The sequence below is a fragment of the Ruditapes philippinarum genome, unplaced genomic scaffold, assembly GCF_026571515.1.
Source record: "Ruditapes philippinarum isolate M1 unplaced genomic scaffold, ASM2657151v2 ctg3811_1_1_1_1, whole genome shotgun sequence".
Taxonomy (NCBI): domain Eukaryota; kingdom Metazoa; phylum Mollusca; class Bivalvia; order Venerida; family Veneridae; genus Ruditapes; species Ruditapes philippinarum.
In genome coordinates this window covers 20,533-25,211 of record NW_026857707.1, presented here as the reverse complement: position 1 = coordinate 25,211, position 4,679 = coordinate 20,533, and the positions used below count along the sequence as shown (strand labels likewise).

The window sequence follows — 4,679 nt, the reverse complement described above, 5'->3', positions numbered from 1 at the left end:
TTATTTCAAAGTCACTGTTGCATAACGGACACCTCATTTTACAGCGATGATTATAGTATATGGGTCATATTGTCACCTAAGCTGTTTATAAATATAACAATATGATAAACAAGACCAACAGGACTCGGACCGGTGAATTTTCGTACTATTTGTTCTATAGTAAATCAGTCAAATTTGGATTCCACTGTTCTTGATGAATTATATACTGTCTCAACTTTAAACATTAACACTATCTAAGTCCAATGAGGCCCAAAATATAATAGGTTAGCCATCTACTTTTTTCAGAAATCTTCATTCTGTTGTAACACTGTTTAAATTCACCTCTTTAAAAACTCCTCACAGCTGGTGGGTAGTACATCTTTAATCCTTCCACCAACAAATGAGTTCCTGGAGAATACACAAAAAATAACTTTTAAAGTCATCATATAACACACAAAAACTACACACACGCAATAAACACACTTTAATTATGACCAATCTAACTAGAGATGACTTAAACTGGGCCATTTCAAAATTTTAAAGAACTACTTTCTAGACTACAATGGGTTCGGTCTAATTCCGTACCGGGTTGAGACCTAAATGAATCCAAAATTTAAGTTAAGCCAAACTTTATACTCATTTCCAAGTAATTTAGTGTTATACAAGTACAATCATATAGGTTTGACATGTCTCTAACAAATTACATTAATGCAGTACAATTTCTTAAATATGAACCTTCATGCGAAAAGTCAGGCTCGGCCAATAGAATTTTACGCAAAAAATTATATTACAAATTCTGTCATATCTTTTGATTCTGTCAATGGATTTTCTTCGAATAAAGTTTAATGTTACCGGCTAATGTCATACAGTTATTTTTATGAAAGAATAAGACCTTATTGCTTAAAAATTGTAATAAAAACTCCATTTCTTTAAAAGGGAGCATAAAATTTTGGGTTAAAATACAAGTAATCAACAATTAATGTGCTTTTTCATAACTTTTTCCTTCAATATTGTAATAAAACTTACTGATCATGATTTTTACCTATATACCATGGTAAATAAAGTAAAAAACCAACATACACACACTACATTGTTTGCTTAAGATATCAATAAAGACAAACAGAGGTAATCTTAAGATTAGCAAAGAGGTTACCATATCACCATGGGATATGTCTTCTGACAAACTAAGATTAGCCAACTCTCACACAAATAAGGCTTAAAAAAGATGACACATACCGTCTCCCACTTTAAATCATTGAGAAGTCTTAATATAGTCAGAATTAGAGAAATTTTTTTCTGATATACATCAAAATAACTACCAAATATTGCCCGAGCATTGGGAGTCGCTACCGTCAATAGCTGAAGTTTCAAACTAGACATAAGTTATTACCTTCTCAATGTGTCCTGACAAAGCTGCTGCCAAACTGAGCTGAAGGAGTCCTTCCATAGATCTTTACCGTGATAAGGTAAGGTCCTGTACTTAAACCCAGGCTTTGGTAACTGCACGGTCTAAAAAAGTATGCAACACTAGTACATGCCTAAGAAAATTATAAGAGGCATTTATGCTGTAATTCTGATATCTGAAAAAGAAAGAAAATAATGTCTTAATTAATCAATGGCTAGATTTGCTAATTCACACAGGAGAGCTTATATAAATATTGTGTGCTGAAAAATGCATGACTGCATGAAAATAGCAGTTTAGACATTATAAATGTAACCTAAATTAACTGATGTAGCAGCTACAACAACAACAACAACAATCATATCAACTGTGTTATTCTAAATGAGCCAATTATCCATAAAGTACACTGTTTAATGACTAGAAAATATTTTATGTGTATATATTAATAGCAAATACATTCTGCAACACAGCAAAACATCAAGTTTCACTACACTGAAAATGCCTATATTTTCCAAATTTTATAAATTCACATTGTCCCGTTCAATTGTCAGTTCTGCTTCATTGAAATACAAGAAAAACGTGAATATTTACATACTGATTATTACAGCATCAGTCCTTTGCTGAAACATCAAAACATATAATGTGTGGTCCATATGAGCAATAGGCTACTATGGTGCTTGTTCGAATCCCATGGCCGGTGCTTCTTGGGCCCCTTAGAGATCTCTGGAATGAGCTTGCCAATCACTTTTTTTACCAATGTAACCAATCTGAAACCACACACTCCCAAATTCCTTGCAATGCATAATTTATCCATAATGTAAGATGCATTTCTCTAAAATTTATCATTTTCTATATAAATCTTATAAAAATAAGCTAGATTTATAGTATATTGCTAAACACAAGGTGCAAAAATAAAATTTATCAATTTATAAACTGCTTTTTACAAAATTTAAATTTCATTTTTTAATTCTAAATTTATCTTTACAGTTTTAATTCAATAAAATGTGGTTAATTTTTTATGCAAAAGCTCTGTACCCTTCTCCCTGCTTACTGACACAGTAGCAGACATCTACATTTGAAGGGGAGATAACAAGTACAACATATGTCCCAATTTAAATGTCAAAAATTAAAATTTGAAATAAAATTTAAAATTTTCAAACCTGTCAGTTATCCTTTATTTTCCTGACTTCTTTTCATAAACACATCACTGATGCAAAGTTTCATCCATATCCATCAACCAATTCCAATTTTTCTTATTTCTTATCTAGGACTCGGACCGGTGAATGTTCGTACTATTTGTTCTATAGTAAATCAGTCAAATTTGAGGCTTAATTCTGGATTCCACTGTTCTTGATGAATTATATACTGTCTTCAACTTTTAAACATTAACACACTATCTAAAGTCCAATGAGGCCCAAAATATAATAGGTTAGCCATCTACTTTTTTCAGAAATCTTCATTCTGTTGTAACACTGTTTAAATTCACCTTTTTAAAAAAATTTCCCCCACAGCTGGGTAGTACATCTTTAATCCTTCCACCAACAAAGGGTTTCCCTGGAAATACAAAAAAAATAATTTTTAAATCATCTATAACACCCCAAAAACCTCCCACACATGCAAAAAAACACATTTTAAATTTTTAATGCCCCAAATCTAACTAGAAAATGATTAAAAACGGGGCCTTTTAAAAATTTTAAAAGAACTACTTTTTTAGACTACAATGGTTCGTCTAATTCCTTTCCCGGGGTTTTGGGGAACCAAAAGGAGGTGGGGGTTCAATGAACCCCAAACGCTTTGTTTACTTTGAAAATAAAATAAACCCAACAAAAAAAAAAAGAAAAAAAAAATTTTCATTTTCTTATTTTTTAGCCCATTTTTAAAGGAATTTTGTCAGTCTTTTTTTTGTTTTTTCGGGCCCAAAGGCGGGTAAAACAAAGCTGACATTAAATCTCGGGACACAAAATTTTTCAGGGAAAACCTTTAACAAAAAGTATTTCTAAAAACAGTTTAAAAACAAAGCGTTTTTAAAAAAAGAAATATTTTTATTTTTTTTACAAGTATCCAAAAAATTACAACGCATTAAAAATTTAAAAGTAGCGTTGTTTTATAAAATTTTAAAATAAATGCCAATCAAAAAATTACCCCGGAATGAATAATGTTTTTTAATAAAGGGAAATCCCTATTTAGAATTTTTCGTTCCGAATCTCCCACAAAAAAAATCGGACTCCCGATTTGTGGAAATATAAATTCTACATGCCCGGACTGGTTTTCGGGAAAAAGGATTTTCGCTAAATTTTTTCTTCAATTTTAAAAACGGGTTTTTTCCCTGAAAAAAATTTACCTTGAAAAAAGTAAGGTTTTTACAAACCCCAATGCAATGGAAGTTCTAAATTTAGAATGACTAGATTTTATTCAGGCATCGTTTATATAACTTCTCCGTGGGGCAGGGGTAACGCGCTCGTCTGGTGTGTGACAGGTCTGGAGTTCAAATCCCAGTAGAGGCAATTTTTAAAGAAAAATCTTTTTTAAGTGTCTTTTTTAAGGAAGTAGCCATGATATGCAAGGATAACGAGTGGCTGTCATAAAAAAATGAATATAAATGATTTTTAATGCTACTCTACTGTAGTTATGCAAAATTCCGTATGTGCCTTGCAAGATGAGGCAATTTTGAAAAAAAAAATCTTTTTTAAGTGTCTTTGTTAGGGAAGTAGCCATGATATGCAAGGATTAAGTGTGGCTGTCATAAAAAATGAATATAAATGATTTTTTGATGCTACTCTACTGTAGTTATGCAAAATTCCGTATGTATTAAACTATGGTGCCTTGCAAAGTGAATACAGTACATAAAAATAAACTTATACAGGAAAATACATACAGATATACAGTACGATTTAGATTGCGAAGATCAGAAAATACCACAGAGGTTGCAGCCATTTGATTTCCACCCTCGTCGGTTCGTACATTAAATGTATTTTAGCGCAAATCAACATGTATATGATCATCAGTTGCTGTTAACACAGTTTAACTGTTGTCCAATGAATTCCTTTGACAACTAATATTGTAAATTCAGACTGTTGCTAAGCACCGTTTTTGAATGAGCAAGATTCTAAGATCTTGGTAAATGTAGTGGTATTTTATGTTAGTTAGAAATATACTGTTTACCAAATACTAAAATTGAAATAGTTTTGACGAAAACAAAATGTGGAAAGATTGGTTTTCTTTATTATCGACATATATTTTCTTTAACGGAGGTCTAACTAGTACTACAGAGTATTTGTTATTTAAATTTTTGAGCATA

General features: G+C 31.4%; 1 long non-coding RNA gene across 1 annotated transcript; it reads right to left on the bottom strand.

Annotated features, from left to right (window-relative positions):
- Positions 1–223: 223 nt before the first annotated feature.
- Positions 224–2,701, bottom strand: LOC132750645 (uncharacterized). The gene is made up of 3 exons (XR_009628582.1): positions 2,542–2,701; positions 1,370–1,488; positions 224–387 (listed from the first exon to the last, which is right to left on the bottom strand). It is a non-coding gene; the product is annotated as an uncharacterized LOC132750645 (long non-coding RNA).
- Positions 2,702–4,679: the final 1,978 nt, after the last annotated feature.